Source organism: Citrus clementina, unplaced genomic scaffold, assembly GCF_000493195.1.
Source record: "Citrus clementina cultivar Clemenules unplaced genomic scaffold, Citrus_clementina_v1.0 scaffold_3, whole genome shotgun sequence".
Classification (NCBI taxonomy): Eukaryota; Viridiplantae; Streptophyta; class Magnoliopsida; order Sapindales; family Rutaceae; genus Citrus; species Citrus x clementina.
This window is the reverse complement of record NW_006262339.1, coordinates 38,289,596-38,312,070: the sequence shown is the minus strand read 5'-3', so window position 1 is coordinate 38,312,070 and position 22,475 is coordinate 38,289,596. Positions and strand designations below refer to the sequence as shown.

Below are 22,475 nucleotides of genomic sequence, written 5' to 3'. Positions count from 1 at the left end.
TGATGAAATTAATAGCTAATGAAATTAAAAAAAATCTTGTAAGGTACAGCCAAAAGCCCAAAATCGATCGGACATATCCGACACAGAGACAATAGCTTTCTTCAATTTTCATTTTCTTTTTCATGCTTTTCAATTGGCAAAAAGTTAGTGGCTTGGTGGGTCCTAGCTACAGAGCATTTGATTGAAAATTCTCATACATTACATTTCGAAGAAAGAAATCAAATGATCCGACTCATGGCGTTAGATCGGACGAATCGCTTTTACATTAAATATATAAGGATGCACTGGTTGTTTTGCACGTGCACTAGTTCAGATTGACTAAGTTTTGTCAAATTTAAATGGATCCAAAAATAAATTGAATTTCTCGTCAAAAAAAAAAAAAAATTTGGTAGCCGTTGATTCAATTCTATCCAATCTTATAGTTCTTATTTGCAAAAGAAAATCTAATTAGAGCAAATGATCAAAGGATCAAGATTAAAAGATACGTCTAATTAATTTAGACTGGAATGAAGCCGGTGTATAGTTAAAAAAAAAAATAGTAATAATTATAAAGTATGGTCACTTTGTACTATTTTCGTGTTCCGTCCAAGATGCTTGACCACGAGCTAACTTACAGCATTTTTGCTTAGTTTGTGTTGAGAAAGTTTAGAGGGGGACATGTTTGGATGATAGGATTAAGTATGTGATTGAGCTAATTTTAGGATTTTGTTATCTCATGTTTGGCAAGTTTAGTTGGATTGAATTAAGGAGAATTAAATTCAAATTTAATCCTAAAATTATGGGATTAATAATCTTAATTTGCACATGAATTTAGTTGGGATACAATTAAAAAAAAAATTGTCTACCCCTTGGTAAAGTGACACAAAAACATGTTAATGAGATTTTTATTTGTATCATTTTTTTATTTATGCCCCAATATTGATCGATTAATTAATTAATTAATTTTTTTATTATAATTTACTTAAAATTTATTTTTATTTATTGTCTATGATCTAATTAAATTGGTACTGTTACTTCTACCAACTCTCGAGATTAAATTTTTGGAAAATTGTATAATGTCGTAATGAGAATTACGGCATCAATACTATGATAAACATAAATATTATAAATTACACATAAAACTAATAAATATAAAGTAAAGCCAGTAAATTCATACAAGATTATTAATTATTTAAATAATTAACATTGTTTTCTACAAAATTTTAGTGAAAAATATTCTATTCATTTATAAAAAATATTTTCTTTAATTAAAAAAATTATACTGAAAATATTGGAATAAGTTTTATTAAATTGGTTACCGTAAACTATATTTTTATTCTAGGACATTCATATACTTTTTGCCCCATTTTCTATAATGATATTTATTTATTACACATGTAAATTAAGTACAATTATTTATCTTGATGTGGATCTACTAAAAACAAAATAAAAAAGAGTAATGATATAACCACAAACTCTTGTACAAACTGATGTGACGTGATAAAATTGATTGAATTAAATCTCTCTTGGCCCACATGATTTATTTTCATTATTTTGTATTTTCATTCAACCAATGAATTAATGCCACATCAGTTTGTACAAATAAATTTGTACAAGAGTTTGTGGCTATATCATCACTCATAAAAAAATATTCTTATATTACCAGACACATATGTGATATATCAATAAAATTATATCTAATTTTGAGTCTTACATATTCTTTATGGGGTCAGTCTACAGTGCAACGGGTGGCACCGTGCCACAGTTCCACCAGCCGTTGGATCCATTCAAATGAGTGGGGTCCACTTGAATAAGTGGAAATCCAACGGTTGGGTGCAACTGTGGCACGATACCACAGTTGCACCACAGTTTTATCCCACTTTATGTAGTTTTAAATTTTTTACTTGTATTTAGGGACCATTTAAGGTTGTTGTTGGGGAAGTGTAGAAAGACACAAAATAACCTCATTTCCTAAAACAACTATGAAAGATATTAAAATAATATTTTTTTCAAAATCCGATTTTGAGTATAAATTTCATCCTTAATAAAACATCACATGTATTATATGGGCAAAATTACGTTGCAACATGGGTTTGATACCCCTTTCTTTTGTCTTTTTCAAGGTTAATTACAATGAAGTCCTGTTATTGGTTATAAAAACAAAAACACTAAAAAATTTTAAATTTTCACACATTAATCCTGCACCTAAATATTTTTAATTGCATTAATGCTTCTAAAAGCCATGATTTGTTTAGAATTCAAGCACTTATTCTCTTTATACATACAAACACTAGTAAATTAAAAGAAAGTTTTTTGAATTATTTAAATTATTTTAAATAAAAGAAAACTAAGGAAATATTTAAATTATTTTAAATAGAGTAATTGTTTAGAATTTTTTTACCCTTCTCTTAGTTAAGTTAATGAAAGATCTCAACCATATGGACGTGTACTAATAACTATTTAAACTGTTGGGGTGGAGTAACAAATATTAATTTATTTAAGTGTGTAATTAAATTTATTCTTTTATTTAAGGACAAAAACTCAACTAAAAATACAAACTCATTGTTCAAACAAACAAAAATTATTTTACAAATTTATAAACTAACACTTTATTATTATTAGTAAATTAACATATTTTTACTACATAATTAAATAATTGATAATATGTTAAATAAATCTTATGTTTCCAAAAAAAAAATTAACTACATAGAATATCAAATTAAATTTATTTTCATATTTTGTACATTACATTTACTTGAGATAGTAAAGTCTCTTGTGTTGGAATAAAAAAGATTATGGGGTTTGAACCTTGGTCACATGGGTGAGAGGAAACTGGTTGCCGTTATGTTAAATTAAAAAAAATTATATTTATCATTAATTATGGTTCATAAATAATATACATAGTTTAACTATATAATAAACTAGTTAATTTTTTAATTAATAAGTAAATTTATTAATTTAAATAGATATTAATACATGTAAGAATAAGTCATTTAATTGGAAATCTAGTTTAATAGTGTAATATATATATATATATATATATATATTATGGACTTTTATGTCATAATTATAAAACTTTTGATTTTTCTTATTTTGCATGAACAAGAGGGGCCTTTAATGTTAATAGCCTAAAATCACATCTAAGACATTATGCAAGTCTTGCGTTGGATACAACGGTGAATTTGAAAAAGACAAAAAAACGGGGCACCAAACCCCAGAGGCAACGTAGCTAGACCCGTATTATATAAATGCAAAACTAACATTATTCAATTTAAATAAAAAAATTAATAAATATATAAGATAATAAACCTTATAACGAGTTTTTGTTTTACAATTGTGATTTTTTTTTTTGCAGTAACTCTTATATTAATTTACTTATTTTACCTTTTATTCATAAGTTTTAGGCATAATTTACGAACTTTATGTTTTATTTTGTACTTAACGTTGTTTACTAGTTTTATGTTATATTTATGAGTTTTTATTTTATTTACTAGTAATACATCAATTTACTAGTTTTATAGTAATTTACTTGCTTTACCTTCTATTTACAAGTCTTTTGTTTCATTTTCAAAATTTGTGTTTTATTTTACAGTTAATATTAATTTACTAGTTTTAAGTTATATTTGAAATTTTTTATTTTGTTTACTAATAATACATCAATTTACTAGTTTTATATTAATTTACTTGTTTTATTTTCTATTTACAAATCTTATGTTTAATTTCTAAAATTAATGTTTTGTTTTGCACTTAATGTTAATTTACGAGTTTTATTTTATATTTGCAAGTTTTTGTTTTATTTACTAATAGGACATCAATTTACAAGTTTTATATTTAATTTCTAAAATTTACGTTTTATTTTACAATTAATGTTGATTTATAAGTTTTATGTTTCATTTACATAATTTATATTTAATTACGATATTGATGTCGTAATTTTAATCACGGCATCATAGAATGACCCTAAATTTTCATTACTTGTATATTTAATAATTAATCAAGAATATTAAATGTTTGATTATTTATTGCTTTATTTGATTGTATTAAATTTAATAATCACTAATATAATATTAAAAATAATAATGAAAATTAGATGTTTAAATGTTGAGGGTTGAGCATGGGAAGAAATGTTTCGGATCCCGAGTTCGATTTCATGAGAGCAGTGAAATGACGTTTCTTCCTACTGACCTTCTACCAAAAAATTAAAAAAAAAATAAATAAATAAATGAGTGGTTACCTGACAATATCTTGGAAGCCCAATCTTTCAAACTCCAGTTCCAGTAACCCGTCAAAATTGACATGCCTCTGTTCCCAACTATCGAACTTTCACATCGAATATTGAGTCATTACACAATGTTGCCTTATTATCATTTCTTTTTTTTGGAATAAAACGGTAATATATTCCAAAGAAAAAGTAAAAAGGTTTCGATAATTTTCGAATCAATATAAAAATTCGAAACATCGAAGAGCAAATTTAATTAAAATATCAACTGTTGAATAACATAGCCTTGGAATATCTAAAATTATGCTTATAACACGCAGCACCTGAATCTCTGAAATAATCTAAAGAAAATCCATTGCATGTAAAACTTCTATTGGACATAACTTGGACCGCTTGTAGTGAATCTGACTCCCATCATTAATTGAGATAAACGAATCTTATTGGCCAGTCGCAAGCCAAAGCATAACGCCTCAGGCCTCAGCCTCAATAAAAGCAATATCATAAGAAAAATCCGTTGATCGACACTCACAGCCATATTCCTTCCAATTGGTATGCAAGACAACTTTTGGCATTTTTGCTTAGCTTGCCTCAGAAGTTTAGAAGATTCATTAGTGGGCTCTAAATTTTTATATACATCATGGGCTTTTAAAACCCCAACAAACATATTCCCAATACAGCTTGGCTTAATCCTTACACACCCAATGCAAGACAATGGCCCATTATTATGCAAGTAGTAAATTAATTGCATTGTATTTTATCAAATACAATCAACCTAGAAGTAACTAAGTGAACATAAAGGATCAAACTCTTTTGAAGATGACAAACATTACTATCAATGCAAGTTATATACGCGTGTCACTTGGGATATGAGAATTTGCGACATAATCATACGTTTCTTTTAGAATATAAATTATAGTATAGTTGAATTAATTCGAACATCGAACAACAACTTATTGTAATTAAATTAATTCAATTACAACCACATATGTTGAAATGTAATAAATAATTCAATTTTATATTTTTTAAAAATAACAAAACATTATTTAATAATATAAAATTAATTTAATTGAATGTGGCTCGTGTGATAACTATAAAAGAAAAATACATATACACGCAAACTGATTGTTGATATTGGGTTTCCACTATCGTATCCTTAAAACAAGAGGGCTCGAAAGAAGGCTGTTTCGATGGCGATGGCGTTATATTTGCTGTGCTTTTAGTTGTCATTGTCTCTGCTGTCAGTAATTTCAAACAGAATAGACAATTCCAGGCTCTTGCTAATGAGAGCAGTGACATAAGAGTTGTAAGTTGTGAGAGATTGGCAGGCGCCGGGGTTTGTCAATCTTTGATGTTGTTGTTGGTGAAGTTGTTTGTTTGAAGACTGGCGATCAAATTCCGGCCGACGGGTTGTTCTTGAATGGCCATTCCTTGAAGGTTGATGAGTGTAGCATGACAGGGGAAAGTGACCGCTGGCTATGGCTTCGTGCTCGTCACTTCTGTTGGAATGAGCACTGCTTGGGGTGAGATGATGAGCTCTATTAGCCATGAGCTGAATGAGGAGACGCCACTGCAAGTTCGGCTCAACAAGCTGACTTCTTGCGTTGGGAAGATTGGGTTAACAGTGGCTGTGCTTTTGCTTGCGGCTATGTTGATTCGGTACTTCACATGAAGCACAAGAGATGAGATGGGAAACAGAGAATTTCTTGGGACGAACACGAAGGTCGATGATGTGATCTACATTATTGCTGCTGCTGTCACCATTATTGTTGTGGCAATTCCTGAAGGCCTGCCTCTTGCTGTTACTCTTACGCTGGCTTGTTCGATAAAAAAAAAAGAAAAACTGATGAATGATCATATGCTATGATAAGAAAGCTCTCTGCTTGTGAGACTATGTGCTCCGCGACAACCATTTGCACTAACAAAACAGGCACTCTCACTTGAAATCATATGAAGGTTACAGAGTTTTGGATTGGAAAATAAGCAAGGAAGGGCGATGCTAGTTGCTCAAATTAGAACATAATCTGTACGAGTTGCTGCAAGAAGCAGTTGGTTTAAACACCATTTGTAATGTTTACAAATCGAATTCTGAATCGACTACTGAGATTACTGGTAGCCCAACTGAGAAGGCAATTCTTTCTTGGGCTGTGTTTGATTTGGGGATGAACCGAAACAATACTGTAAAGTAATCAACGTGGAGACCTTCAATTCAGAGAAAAAGAGAAGTGGAGTGTTGATGAAGAGGATCAATGAAATGGCTGTTCACACACACACTGGAAGGGAGCTGCAGAGATGATACTAGCCATCTGTTCTCATTATTATGTCAAAAGTGGGACAATCAGAGTCTTGGATGGTCAAGCAAGAGAGTAAATTTAGATAGTTATCAAGGACGTTGCAGCCAAGAGCTTGCGATGCATTGCTTTTGCTCGCACCAAAGTTGCAGAAGCTGATGATGAAGTAATCGAAGGTGTGCAATTTAGAAATCTCTCAGCTAAAGAAAGAGTGGCAAAGATTGAAAATATCAGAGTAACGGCAAGGTCTTCCGTACCAGACAAGCTTCTGATGGTACAAAGCTTGAATCCGAAAGGCTATGTTGTAGCAGTGACTGGAGATGGCACAAATGATGCTCCTGCTCCAAAGGTAGCAGATATTGGACCCTGGATGGGAATTCAAGGAACTGAGTTGGCAAAGGAGGGCTCAGATATCATCATTATGGAATATGGATGATAACTTCACCTCTGTGGTGACAGATCAGAGATGGGGCAGATGTGTCAACAACAACATTCAGAAATTCCTTCAATTTCAGCTCACAGTCAATTTTGATGCTCTTATCGTCAACTTTTTTGCTGCTGTTCAGAAATTCAGAAATTCGAGCCAATAAGCCCAGACCAAGATTAGATGCTTATTAGTATAATTTTATTCTTGAAAAAAATAATTTTGAAAAATTAGAAAGAACTTTTTTTTGGCCCCGGGGGGGGGAATGTATTTTCATTCCTTTAAAATTTTTTTTTTCCCTAAAAACTCTATTTCTCATAAACAGAATGACACGACTAATTTGTGGAATTAAATATTATTGTCCTTTGGATAGCCAACTACGTACTCCCGAGTGCAAGCTTGAGAACCCATCAAAGGCACCAGAAACGCGAGGATGTGATGTCGTCTTTGCTTCTAAAATTGTTTTAAAAAAAAAAAAATCAGGTTTCAATTGAGATAAAAATAATTTTTTTTTTTTTTAAAAAGAAACCTAGAATCTAATTACATTTCTTTAGTCAATACGAGAACACGTTTTGCCAAAGCTCGTCGCGGATATCCGAGTCCAAGATAAACGTGTCGTCTCGAAATCAAAAACACGAAATACGAATTTCATATTCATTATATTATTATTATTATTTATCGTTTTTGGTTTTTTGTCTTCGAGTCTTCTTAGCCAGTGACCCAAAATTTTTCCGAATATATAGCAACTAACTTTAATATATCAGGGAAGTCAAATCGGATATTCGCTGGCTTTGAGTCATGTGGACTATCTGCTAGCTTTGAGATAACATAAGCAGCAGCAAATTGAATTGAAATAAAAAACAGGAAATACGAATTTTATATTCATTATATTATTTATATTATTATTATTTATCGTTTTTGGTTTTTTGTCTCGAGTCTTCTTAGCCAGTGACCCAAAATTTTTCCGAACATAAAGCAACTAACTTTAATATATCAGGGAAGTCAAATCGGATATTCGCTGGCTTCGATTCATGTGGGCTATGTGCTAGCTTTGAGATAACACAAGCAGCAGCAAATTGAATTGAAATATTAAAGCACCCTAGATTGATAATACTATTAAAGTAATTTAATTTCACAATACAACACAATAACATAAGATTCACGTATTAATGAAAGAAGTACAGCGTATTTAAAGTAACACAAGTTATACAACAACAATGAAGAGTGGTCTCCCTACTTCAATGGAAGCTTGACACGCACGCATTTGGGGTGGTGCTGCACTGATAAGCTCCCCAGTCCCCAGCAACAACAAATCCATAATATACTCATCAAACACAAACGGTATCACTGCCTCAGCCTTACATGGAAGCTTAAACTCGTTTGGATAGATAGTCGTCTCAGGATTGACTGAAACAAACATATTTATTAAGAAAGGAGGAGACAGGAGAAGAGGCTGTTGGGGTCAAAACCTTTTTGACGAGGTTGACAATTTCATCGATGAAATTGCAGACGAAGATGGTAAGCAAGGAGAAGGCGTAGAGAGCCCAGGCTGCGTATTTGAGCTTTGCGGAATTGGCGACATATGGAATTGTAGTGGCCAAAACCAGTGTAGTGGCTGCAACGACGATGGCAGCTTTCTCTAGCGCTTGGGATGCAGCAGCAAACTTGTGGGCAATAAGCTTAGAAACAAAGAGAAAAAGGAAGGTCAGGAAGATGGCAAATGAGAGCACGCAGAAAGAAGGGGACAGTTCTTTCTTAGTTTCAGCAGACAGGATAGCGATCTGGAGGGCTGATGAAAAGCAGAACGCCATGATCACGTTCTGCCATTCAAAGACTTGATTATTGGCTTCTTCGTCCATGGAGGGTTTGGGTTTGTGTTTTGGTGGGGTTGATTTAGTGAAAAATTGGGTATTAATTGGTTTTGTAAATGCCGTGAATAAGCCATGTGATGATGCTGCTTTATTTATAGGGAGACGTAGTCGGATCTTATTCGGTCTGAGTTTGAACCATTTGTGTCCCTTCCTATTTGACTGTCCAGTGGCTGTTCCTAGTTTCCTATGTGATTGTGTGGCTTTTAACTTTAGAATGATTTGTCAATGTTGATTATTGGGGGAAATGTTCGGATCCGAAATGAGTTCGATTTCACGAGAGCAGTGCAATGACGTTGCTTCCTACTTACCTTCTATTAAATAATAATAATAATAATAATAATAAAAGGAAGGAAAAGGGGAGGCGGTCTTTGCTCCCAATTTTTCAAAACTCCAGTGACCCATCAAGATTGGCACGCCTTTGTTCCCGACTATCGAACTCTCGGATCGAATGAGTTATTCCACAATGTTGCCTTATTATCATTTCTTTTTTTTTTTTTCTGGAATAAAATGGGTAATATATTTCAAAGATAAAAGGTTTTGATAATTTTCTTATCAATATGAAAATTCAAAACATCAAAGAGCAAATTTAATTAAGGGAAATTATCATTCGTATACTATATATTTGATCTGTTATCAAAAATACTACAACACTTTGAGAGTGTATCAATCGCTCACCCTTAATTGACAAAATGTATCAGCCGACCACCAAACCATTAGTTGCCGTTTGAAAGTTAACGAAATTACAGTGAATTAACGATTTTACCCTTGAAAATTATCACTTGTAGACCCTTAAATTCTTTTTTTATCACTTGTATACCCTTAAATTATCACTTGTATTATATGAAAAGATCAAATTACCCTTCTGACGTCATCATACTTAAACGGCAACTAACGGTTTAGTGGTCAATTGATACATTTTGTCAACTTAGGGTGGACGATTGATACACCCTCAAAGTATTGTAGTATTTTTGATAATAGAGTAAACTAAGTTTAGATAAATGATAATTTTCCTTTAATCAAAATATCAACTGTTGAATAATAACCCCTTCGAATATGTATGAACTCTGGAATTATGACTTACAGCACGCAGCATCTGAATCTCTGAAATAATTTAACAAAATCCATTGTATGTATAGCTTCTATTGGAAATAAATTGAACCGCTTGTAATGAATCCGACTTTATCACTGATGGAGATAAACGAATCTTGTTGGTGAGGCGCAAGCCAAAGCCTAACGCCTCAGGCCTCAGCCTCAATAACAGCAATGTCATAAGAAAAATCCATTGATCAACGCCGACAGCCATGACCTCCCCCCCTTTCTAATACGGTTCCATACCAAATGCCATCATTGCCGTGAGAAGTTGTCTTACTATTACCAAGCCGTCAAAATCACGTTAGTATATAATTTATGTAGTCTAGATTTTATATGTTAGTGTAAGAACAATCACAAAAAGTAATAGTTAATGAAATTAAAGAAATTTTGTATTTAAGTATAGCCAAAAGCCCAACTGTCAATCGGATAATCCGAGACCGAGACAGTTGCTTTCTTCAAGTTTCATTTTATTTTCCTGCTTTTCAATTGCCAGAAAGTTGCTGGGTCCCTCATGAGTCGGATCATTTGTTTTCTCTTATACTCTTACATTACATGTTCCAATAAAGAAATCGAATGATCCGACTCATGGGGTTCGATCGGAACAATCATTTTTTAAATTAAATATATAATGTTGTACTGGTTGTTTTGCGTGTGCATTAGTTCCAAAAACCCACTATTTTTGGTCAAATTTAAATGGATCCAAATATACATTGAATTTGGTAGCTGTTGATTCTATTCGATCCCATCTTGCAGTTCTTATTTTCAAACGATAGCCTAATTAGAGCAAATGATCAAAGGATCAAGATTAAGGAATACATTTAATTAATTTAGAGTGGAATGAAAGATGGTGTGTGGTTAAATATATATATATATATATGTATGTATGGATAATTATAAAACATAGTCACTTTGTACTACTTTCGTGTAGGGGTGTTCGCGGATCATATTTTACGGATTAGAAATCAATCCATATCCGATTCACGATTTTACAGATTATAAATTTTCAATCCAATACAATCCACGGATTGGTGAAATTCAATCAAAATCCAATTCATACATCTGCGGATCGGATGCGGATTTGACCAAATCCATATCTAATCCATCATTTTGCGGTTTGGTTTGCGAACAAAAAATTTTTAATTTTGTCCAATCCATGAACTAACTAAATAAAAAATTTAATATAAAAATAATTTTACTACCAATCAAATTTAAAATTAAATAAGATTTAAATAAATAAATTGTTTAAATAAAGTTAAAAAATACATTTAAAGTTTCAAACTATAATACACCAAGGTTTAAAAAATCTCATTTATTTAGATCAGTACATGAAAATTAACTATTTAGAAAACTATATTATTTATTTAATTATTTTTTATTTTATATTATTATCGGATAATATATAATATAGCGTTAATGTAACTATATTTTAACTTATTTATTTATTAGTAAGTACTAATGCCATATTATTTAATTATGGCATTAGTACTTGAAAATTAACTATTTAGAAAACTATATTATTTATTTAATTATTTTTTATTTTATATTATTATCGGATAATATATAATATAGTGTTAATGTAATTATATTTTAACTTATTTATTTATTAGTAAGTACTAATGCCATATTTACAAGTTTTATTTTTTAATTAAATAAATACTTTTTTATTTTTTTACGGATTCGTTGATTTTTACGGATTTACAGAAGTAGATCCATATCCAATCCACCGATTGCGGATTATTAAATTTTCAATCCAATCCAATCCACCAATCTATAGATCGGATTTTTACAAATCAAATTTCTACGAATCAGACAAATTGAGTGGATCGAATTAGATTCTGAACACCCCTACTTCCGTGTTCCATCCAATTTGTACACAACGAACTTTTTGCATCTTCGCTTAGCTTGACTTGGAAGTTTGGAAGACCACAAGTTCATTAATGGGCTCTTAAACTTTTATATGCATCATGGGCTTTTAAAAGCCCAACAAACAAATTACCCAAGAGTTAGATTATTGGCACTCCTCCAAAATTCTTCTGAAACCCCTTTTTAATGCCAAAAATGCCCTTATTTCTAAATAAACACATTTAATTTGTAAATCTTTTAATTTTCTATTATTTTCTCACTCCTCACAAACAAACTTTTATGGGTGATAAACTTATTAATAAAAATCAATCAATTAAATAAAATATGTAAGATTATGATATAAAAAATTTTATTATGAACCTTAAAAAAAAGTAGATAATTTTGTCAGAATGTGTTTTGTTTATTATTAATAGATTTTTTTAGTAATTGAAGAAAAAATTATAGAGAATTTGAGAAAAAAATCACATGTGTGAGTTTGATAGCAAAGAAAATATAAGTTTTTTTTAAGAGAGAAAATACAAAAGTTTGAAGTGAGATAAAATAGATGTGAGATATATTAGAATATTTATCCTTAAACGTAATTGTAATAGAAGAGAGGTTTTAAAAGGATTTTGGAGAGGTGCCAATAGTCCAACTCATTACCCAATACATCTTGGGCTTTATTCCATGTTCACCCAACTCAAGACAATGGCCTATAATTACGCAAGGAGTAAATTAATTGCATTGTATTATATCAAATACAATCAAGTATCAACCAGTGATTAAGTGAACATAAAGGATCAAACACTCTTGAAGATGATAAACATTACCACCAATGCAAGTTACATACGTGTGTCATTTGGGATCTAAGAATTGTTTTATTAAAAAGCATTGAAATGTTTTTGTTGGGCATGGGTGGCTAGTTCAATATCGGGTTGGCTATGATGGCTTGACCCAACCCATGAGAACTAGTGACATAATCGTACGTTTCATTTAGAATATAAATTAAAATGTAGTTGAATTAATTTGAACATCTAAGAACTTCTTATTGTAATTAAATTAATTCAATTACAACTATACGTGTTGAAGTGTAATAAACAATTCAATTCTTACATTTAAAAAAAAAATCATTATTTAATAATATGAAATTAATTTAATTGAATGCGGTCATATGATGACTGAAAAAGAAAAATACAGACACACACACGTAAACTGATTGTTGATGTTTGGTTTCCACTAATCTTTTCCTTAAACAAGAGGGCTTGAGAGAAGGCTGGTTCTGTGGCGGTAGCGTTATATTTGCTGTGCTTTTAGTTGTCATTGTCTCTGCTGTCAGTAATTTCAAGCAGAGTAGACAATTCCAGGCTCTTGCTAACGAGAGCAGTGACATAAGAGTTGTAAGTTGTAAGAGAAGGCAGGCGCCGGGGTTTGTCAATCTTTGATGTTGTTGTTGGTGAAGTTGTTTGTTTGAAGACTGGCGATCAAATTCCTGCTGACGGGTTGTTCCTGAATGGCCATTCCTTGAAGGTTGATGAGTGTAGCATGACTAGGGAAAGTGACCGATGGCTATGGCTTCGTGCTTGTCACTTCTGTTGGAATGAGCACTGCTTGGGGTAAGATGATGAGCTCTATTAGCCATGAGCTGAATGAGGAGACGCCACTGCAAGCTCGGCTCAACAAGCTGACTTCTTGCGTTGGGAAGATTGGGTTAACAGTGGCTGTGCTTTTGCTTGCGGCTATGTTGATTCGGTACTTCACATGAAGCACAAGAGATGAGATGGGAAACAGAGAATTTCTTGGGACAAACACGGAGGTCGATGATGTGATCTACATTATTGCTGCTGCTGTAACCATTGTTGTCGTGGCAATTCCTGAAGGCCTGCCTCTTGCTGTTACTCTTGTTGTGGCAATTCCAGAAGGCCTGCCTCTTGCTGTTACTCTTATGCTGGCTTCTTCAATAAATAAAAAAATATGATGAATGATCATATGCTATGATAAGAAAGCTCTCTGCTTGTGAGACTTTGTGCTCCGCAACAACCATTTGCACTAACAAAACAGGCACTCTCACCGGAAATCAAATGAAAGTTACAGAGTTTTGGATTGGAAAATAGGCTATGAAGGGCGATGCTAGTTCCTCAGATTAGCACATAATCTGTACGAGTTGCAGCAAGAAGCAGTTGGTTTAAACACCATTTGTAATGTTTACAAATCGAATTCTGAATCGACTACTTAGTTTACTGGTAGCCCAACTGAGAAGGCAATTCGTTCTTGGGCTATGCTTGATTTGGGGATGAATGTTGATGAACCGAAACAATAGTGTAAAGCAATCAACGTGGAGACCTCCAAGTCAGAGAAAAAGAGAAGTGGAGTTTTGATGAAGAGGATCAATGAAAAGGCTGTTCACACACACTGGAAGGGAGCTGCAGAGATGATACTAGCCATCTGTTCTCATTATTATGTCAAAAGCCGGACAATCAGAGTCTTGGAGGGTGAAGCAAGAAAGCAAATTGAGACAGTTATCAAGGACGTTGCAGCCAAGAGCTTGCGATGCATTGCTTTTGCTCACACCAAAGTTGCAGAAGCTGATGGGCAAGTTCAGGAGAAGCTTGAAGAAACTGGACTGACCTTGCTGGGGCTTATGGGCTTGAAGTATCCTTGTCGTCCAGGTGTCAGAGCAGCAGTTGAATCATGTAGGAATGCAGGGTTAAATGTCAAGATGGTAACTGGAGACAATGTGCACACAGCTGGAGCCGCAGCTATTGAATTTGGAATCCTGAATCCTGATGTGGATTTAAACAATGATGATGAGTAATCGAAGGTGTGCAATTTAGAAATCTCTCAGCTGAAGAAAGAGTGGCAAAGATTGAAAATATCAGAGTGATGGCAAGGTCTTCCGTACTAGACAAGCTGCTGATGGTACAAAGCTTGAAGCCGAAAGGCCATGTTGTAGCATTGAATGGCGATCGCACAAATGACGCTCCTGCTCCAAAGGCAGCAGGTATTGGACTCTCGATGGGAATTCAAGGAACTGAGTTGGCAAAGGAGAGCTCAGATATCGTCATTATGGATGATAACTTTCACCTCTGTGGTGACAGATCAGAGATGGGGCAGATGTGTGTACAACAACATTCAGAAATTCCTTCAATTTCAGGTCACAGTCAATGTTGCTGCTCTTATCATCAACTTTGCTGCTGCTGTTTCTTCAGGAAAAGTCCCACTAACTGCTGTTCGGCCGCTTTAGGTGAACTTCATAATGGATACACTGGCATTGGCCACCGAGCAAATTAAAGCTGCAATGGAATAAAAGCAAGTTAAAGCTTTAAGGTCCAAATACTGCACGCACCAGCCGTTGGATGCATTTAATCTCAGCCATAAGATTAGTTTGTAAAACTAAAGGTGTAATGACAAATTACAAAGCGATTATTCCTAAATCTGATTTTCTTAAAATAATTATAAAATTACCTATATTGTTTTCACAGTCTTTTTCTCCATTATAAACACTTAAAATCTACAAAATTCGAAAAAAAATAATGAATTATCATAGAATAGGAAGTTGATCTAAATACAAACTGAATTTTTATAGGAAAGATTATTTGGTGAAGTTTGTTTACTTAAGCCAATTTTTTTTTTCAAATATGCATATACGTGTTCTTGTCTTTATTTATATATTTAGGTTATTACCTACTAAGAAAAATAAAGAGATGGAGATTAAAATCAGAAATTTATGAATGCTATAGCAAAGAAGAAATTGAAAGTTTGAAACAAGAGATGAATGACAGAGCGTGCCCTGAGGTAATTTTTTATTATTTTATTTTAAGTACTACACAGGGTTTATTAAGAAAGTACAACAAATGAAGGTTATTTTAGGAATATATATATTGCTTATGTATATTTGAATAGTAAAATTATTTAAAATAAGTTTTATTTGATTTTTTTTATCCTAATAATATAAAATAACCCAATTGCCTTAAAAATATGAGCTTTTGTATCTATGACTTTAGGTAATAAATTTGATTTCATTAAATCTCCAAACTTTTTTTTATATGTATTTTTTTTTAAATAATGTTAACTTATTATCATAATTTCTTAAAAGTGAGGTGGGTATTAAAAATTTGAGTAATGATAAACATCCCAATTTTTATTTTTTAAAAGTGAGGTGGGTATTAAAAATTCAAGTAATATGATAGACATCCCAATTTTTTTATCCCGAATAACTATCTTAAATCATTTGGCATTCATTAGTTGGTTGATAATTCTTTACAAAATATAAGTGAATTAATTGTATTATCTCACAAATGATTGATGAATACCATATCATTTGGGATAGTTATTTGGGATAAAAAATTTGAAATGTGTAGCACTATTATGAAAATTTTGGGTTGAAACATTACCCCACAAAAAAAAAAAGATAAATTTTCCTTTAGTGCTTAGGGTTTGACCCAATTACCTAATTAGTCTATGCATTTAAAAAATTACGTAGAATGTCCTTGTTGCTACTTTGATATATGTTGAGTACTTGATCTAACTTTTCGAGGATAAATTTTTCTTTTCTGTATTACAACTTAAGATTGAAAGAAACCTAACTTAATATAACAGTAAAAAACAGATAATAATTAAGTAGATTTAATGAAAATAGATATAAAACTAAGACATTAGGGTAATTTTTAAAAAAATATAAAAAAAATAACAATAATTGAATCAAACCCTATTAACTAAATAAGCATATTTACCCTACAAAACAATTTATTAATAAATCGAGATGGGAAGATAACATTAACCTTACTAAAATCACTCTCAAAACCCAAACAAAGAAACAGTAAAACCCAATTGAACAATGTGATGTCAGGTGGCACCCAGAGTTCCCCCAAACACTTCAGTGGGGTGACAAATTTTCTCTAAATGATCATATAGCCCCAATGAAGTGATCGGAGGAACTCCCGGAGACAACTGACTGAATTTTTTTCTCACGGTTAATTTCTGATTACTTGTTGCCGCAGCCCTCACTATTTATAGTGAAGGATTCTACATTCATGTTACTTCATATAAAGTGTTCAGCTCTAGCCAGCCATGCATTTGGCAATTAGGGGACCATGGATGATAGAACTTTGAAGATGATAGAAATCCACTCAAGGGAACTAAGTCACTGATATATGTATCTAGTCAGAATGCTGGGAAAGATCAAGTCTGGAGAATAATTTTTTGGCCCATTCTTATGCCTTTCGTTTTTTCTCATCACCTCCAATTCCAAGGATATCCTTTTTTATCTTTCTCTCTCTCTCTCTCTCTCTCTCTCTTTTTCAAAGATAAGTAATTCATTAAGCTTTATGAATTTAACCCACACTCTCATTACTCAATTAAGTACATTAATTAGCTAAAGAAATGAAATCTTTACAACATCGATAATTAATTAATCAATGGTAAACCCTGATTAGGGGGCAAAAGGGCAGATTACATGCATGCATGAGGACTTCAAAATTATTCCTTACGTCCAATCTAGCATTGAATTGCGTCCAGATTCACTATTCAAAATATTATCCTTTCATGTATCTGTCTTTAAACTGGCTATGTTGTTCATACCACCATATTCGAGTTTCCATCAATTTACCATGGTCTTGCAAAAAAAAATCATAAATAAGTACCATCGCAGAAGCCGAAGATCACAAAGTTAATCTTATGATATTGTTAATTAATGTACTGTTGAATTTAACGATTTTTTTTTTTAGGGTGATTCTACTAAAGAAATTTTTTTTAACAAATTTAATTTATAAGATAGTAGAATTGGTGTTCTGCGTTGCTTCGATTTCCTATAGTTCTTCTAATTCGAGTTTGTAGCTTTCAGTTTCAACTTGGCATTATATTTAGGATGAAGAATTAATTACTTAACAGTTGCATGAATTAAAAACCTTGAGCACATGAAGAAACTATTTGTAAGTTTGTTTCATCAGAACTTATAGAGGTAGGGTGGTTTTATAGGCTTTCACTCGTGATTTGCGAGGTTCGAACACCATAACAGACGAAATTGCACTCAACATCTTAAGCTGAAAAAAATAAAATAAAATAAAGAAAAGATAATCATATTATGATGTCAGGATGATGTAGGAAATTAATTTAGGAATTTTAAGATTCTAGAATTTTATTATTTTAAAACTTTCTATTTTAATTGGAGTCATTTATGGTAGTTTATTATTTTAGAACTTTCTATTCTTATTAGAGTCAATTAAGATATGAGATTTAGTTAACTTAGATAAGGTATATTTTATTTCTATTATAATTGTGATTTAGTTTCAATTTTTAAGTTAAGGGAAGTGGGTTTCCTCTATTATAAATAGAGAGGCCTTGTCATTGTTTTGATAACTTCATATTTAGTTATTCAATAAAACTCTCCTTTTATAATTCCCTCTGGGATTATCTATCAAAATCTCTCTTATAGAGTCGTTTGGATTAGAGCGTCATCTAATCTCGCATTACACATATATAAAAATCTTATTGAGTCGTTTGGGTTAGAATTAGATCTAATCATGCTTCGATTAGAGCATAACCTAATCACGTTGACTCGGTCCAGTACCAAAACGATATTTAGTTTTCCTACCCTATCAATTTTGACTTTTGCTACGCCTCGCTCCATCACAAGATCTTGTTGAAGAAGTTGCATGGAAGTGAATTGTCACGAGATGAGTTTCATTGCGCTAGCACTCAAGTCGCTAAATAAGCCTAAAACACTTCTCAAACTAGCGAAGCAAGAACGCTTGCGGAAAATGCTAAAGAGAAGTAGAGCAATGTGGCCAAAATATATTTTATTACACACTAAAAATAATATACAAGAAAGCCTTTACAAGAGAGCTAGAGAGCTTGTGTGTGTGTTGGTGTGTTTGTGTGTGTGGTATGGTTGGTGGGCAAATGAAGGGGCTCACCCCTATTTATAGGTGTTGGAATGCTAGGTCTAGAGAGTTCTATGCAACTTGCATAAATATCCTAGGGGTCTACGTGAAGAGTTCTAGAAACTTCTAGCTTATTTACAATTATAGAGAAACCTAGAATTCGGGCCGAGCTTGGATGGTCGCTAAGCGCACCATGGTTGGCTTGTTATGTTGGTGGCCCATTTCTAAGCGCATCCCTCTTCTAAGTGCATCTCGCCTTTAGTGCTAAGCGCACTCCACTTCGAGGCAGACTTTTGCTAAGCGGACCAATGTGCGCAGAATTAACTTCCGATTGCGGGAGATTTGAGCAGCCCGTGACAGAATGCTATGATCTCAGACTCTTCTCTTGAAGAAGTTGCAAATCATTTTCATCAAAGCACATCCTTGCTTCAATTCTATCCCCATCTTTAATGTTGAGTTATGCCCCATATTAGTTTGTAAAGGAGAGTTGCTTAGGTTTATAAGTAAAACATATCTCTCCACCCAATATTTAATATCAATCAGCACACTCATCTCAACTTCAGATTGAACATGGCTAACTTGGAACAGCCATTATCCAACTAAAATTTGGATAAAATTTTATCCCACAATTACTTGTAAAAGATTAGGGTGCATTTGGTATTGTTTTTCAAAATGTGTGTTTTTTTAATTTATTTTATAATATAGAGGAATGAGTAGTCTAGTGAATTTGAAAAGCCGTTTGGTAATTATTTTTAAAATTATATCTGAAAATCAGAAGTGCGAATGTATTTGGTTGTTTGTCTGGAAAAATGGAGACAATAAAAGAGAATGAGAAAAGACAGAATATTATAGAAGACAAGTATTAATTGTCTTTATTAGAAATTTAAAAATTAGTATATTCTTAGTAAAAAAATTATTTTAAAATATATTGTTTATTTAAATTTTATGTATTCTTTATTTGAAATGCATTTATCTATAGAAATTTATTTTTTTAATTATGATTATGTTTAGTGGCGTCAATGTATGTGATCTCTTTTCAGATAATACATGAAAACTTGATAGAACAAAATAATAGTAACTGAATATTAGTGTAACTAGCTTAACGTTTAAAAAATTGTAATTAAACAGAAAAGAGTAGGGATGGCAAAAATCCCCATGGGGACAGGTACCCTCGGGGATTTTCCCCATTCGGGGAGGGTATGTGGATAATTTCATACCCAATTTTTTATTCGGGGAAGGGACGGGGAAATTTTTTTACCCAATTTCTTATTCGGGGAGGGGACGGGGATGAGGTAGAATCCCCATCCCCTACCCATTTCCCCATTTTAATTTTTAATTTAATTTTAATTTTTTTTAAATTACTAGTAAATAAATAATAAAATTTAAATTATAAAATTATAAATATTGGTAAAAATAAAAATATCAAAATATTTATATTATTAAACTTTTAGGCCTAACTAACTAATTAAAGTCCTAAATTTTTATTTAGGACATTAAAAAGACCGAGTAGATTCTATTAGCCTAAATTGTTTTTTTAATTTTAACATTCTTTAAATATTTTAAACTTAAATCTATTTTTTATTTATTTTTAGATGTTATAATTGCCCACAACGAATCACAATTTTAATATCTAATCTAATATAATCTAATATTTACTCTTGATTTGCTCTGATTTAACTATTGTGTTGTAAAAGGAATAGTCCACATTTATAAAGTGCCCACGCCACCATTGAAAAAGTTAATTTTGAATCTAAATTCGATTTTATTTGTAACAATTTTGTATTAGACTATTAATTTGTTCATGATAGTTTGTATCCCTTGCATGCTGCGTTACTTACTAATTTAATGTATGAGACTTTTGTAATGGATATTAATGTAAGATATATTTCGAACTTTATTTTTATTTAAATTTTTTATTTTAATATGATTAACTCAAAATCGAAAATAAAAAAATATATTAGTTATTCGGAGATCGGGGACCCTCGGAAATCCCCTGTTATTATTCGAGGAGGGGATGGAGATTCTCTCAAGTAATTCTGACGGGGACGGGACATACGCAAAATATCGGGGATGGGTACGGGGAGATTGGTCCCCTCCCCTCCCCTCCCCATTGCCATCCCTAGAAAAGAGGCCGAATCAGATTAAATGAAGAATTTTAAAGTTACCGTGTTAAAATAAATTATGATAGTACAAAAAATAAATAAAAACAAAAAAATGAAAAAAAAGCAATTGGTCATAAAAATTAACAAAAGTCAACAAATAAAGATTTAACTGTAATTTTACTAAAAGAGAACATAGAGATACATAAGATTTATGTGCTGTCAAATTGCCCACAGTAACTGTAGGACCCATACACTAATTAATATGGGTGTGTTTGGTAACTGTATTGTATTATGCTGTATTGCATTATTTTTATGCTGGTGTATTGTATTATGTTGTATTGCATTAGCATTATATTATAATAATGTTGTACAATGTTTGGTGCTACACTGTACTGTATTGATTTTTTTTTTGTGATTAATTTAAATTAAATATTATTAATATATTATATTATATTAATATATTTAAATTGTATTAATATTTTATAATAATAATAATATTATTATTAATTTTAAATTCATATTTAAATATTTATTATTAGTCATAATAAATTGTAAATTTATTAATAAATTAAGATGTAAAAATAAAAAATATAATATAATATTATTGAACAATAAATCATTTATTTATATTAATAATTATAATGTAAAAAAATAAAAATATTAAATAATATAATATTAAATTAAAAAATAATATTTATTATTATTATTATTATTATTATTATTATTATTATTATTATTATTATTATTATTATTATTATTATTATTATTATTATTATTAAATTAAAGTAAAAGCAAAAGTTAAAGCAAAAGTAAATGGAAAGTTGGAAACGAAAAGGAAACAAAGTCGGGTTTAGCTAATGCGGTAAACTACTGCATTAGATTGGCCCATTATGTAGTGTTTCTGTAGCTTTTAACTTACCAAACATGGGCTTGTATAAAGTTAATGCAATGAGGAGTTATAATACAGCAACCAAACATGCCGTATGTGTAAAACACAAATTTTCTGTTTTCTTATTTTCTTGTAAACTTTAGAGAACAAGCTGTTATTGTTTTCACACATACAAAAAATGCTACAATAAATAAGCGATACTAAACAAGTTTTTCTATTTTTCTTTTTACAAAAAGAAAAATGATGAATGACAAGCGATACCAAACAGTCCCTAAGCATCTAATCGTCTCTTTCGAATTCATCGGTGTCTAACTCCTCTCCTGGAATTGTTCACCATCAAGAAAAGTCAATAACACTTTTCTAGTTTCTCACACTCATTAAAAGTTTTTGTTATTGCAAGATACCAAATTAATCCTGAAAATTCATGTTCCTATTGTTCTTATCCTGAAAAAACCTGACAGTAAATGGCCTGTGCAGATTTCCGCAACAATTATGTTATATGTGCAAATGAGTATTTAGCATGTGAACTACGAGGGACGGCCTTAATTTCGCATGTTTAGATTCAGCCATTCTGTTCAGAGCTTTCCGTATAACTGCTGTCACCAACTGTCCCCGAAGGAAAACGTTTTAGCCCTTTATTATCCGCAATTGATCTGAGATTAATTGGGTAGTGCCAAAAAATCGATAACGAACGTCTTCACTCTTCATCAATCCTGGCTTCAGAGGAGGCATGCATCTGCTTTCAGGCACCATATCTCTTGTGGGTAAAAGCGTTGCCAAAACGAATCTGGGATGAATATTATCGACTCCATGAATCCCAATTAGGCTAGCTTTAGCCCATTCATCGAAGAATTTCTGCAATACGGTTGCCTCAAGAATCCTGTGTGAAAT

The 22,475-nt window shown here is 31.8% G+C and overlaps 2 pseudogenes; both read left to right on the top strand.

The window, feature by feature from the left end:
• The first annotated feature begins 4,909 nt into the window (after nucleotides 1-4,909).
• LOC18046812 lies at nucleotides 4,910-7,076 on the top strand (annotated as a pseudogene).
• A 5,892-nt stretch (nucleotides 7,077-12,968) lies between these two features.
• On the top strand, nucleotides 12,969-15,019 carry LOC112099956 (annotated as a pseudogene).
• Nucleotides 15,020-22,475: the final 7,456 nt, after the last annotated feature.